Raw genomic sequence first — 594 nt, forward strand, 5'->3', positions numbered from 1 at the left:
ACAAATAAAAGAAAGATACCAGAGGCTGAAATTTCCACCATGCTTGCTAATTATACTATTAAAGGTGGAATACCAAAGAAACTTGGAGATCCAGGGGTACCAACTGTACCATGCTCTATTAAAATAAACTATGTTAAAACTGCTTTATGTGATCTTGGAGCCGGTGTTAGTGTTATGCCTCTCTCTTTATATCGTAGACTTGAATTGAATAAGTTGACACCTACTGAAATATCTTTGCAAATGGCTGATAAATCATCTGCTATACCTGTTGGTATTTGTGAGGATGTGCCTGTTGTGGTTGTAAATGTCACTATCTTAACGGATTTTGTTATTCTTGATATTCCCGAGGACGATACTATGTCGATTATCCTTGGTAGACCCTTTTTGAATACTGCAGAGGCTGTTATTGATTGCAACAAAGGCAATGCCACTTTTTATGTTAATGGTAATGAGCATACAGTACACTTTTCGAGGAAACAACCTCAAGTTCATAGCGTCAATTCTATTGGAAAAATTCCAACTATCATTATTGAAGGTTTTGAATTTCCTCTTCCTACTGTTAAGAATAAATATGATATTCTTATTATAGGGGAT

Source organism: Triticum dicoccoides, chromosome 3B (assembly GCF_002162155.2).
Source record: "Triticum dicoccoides isolate Atlit2015 ecotype Zavitan chromosome 3B, WEW_v2.0, whole genome shotgun sequence".
Lineage (NCBI taxonomy): Eukaryota > Viridiplantae > Streptophyta > Magnoliopsida > Poales > Poaceae > Triticum > Triticum dicoccoides.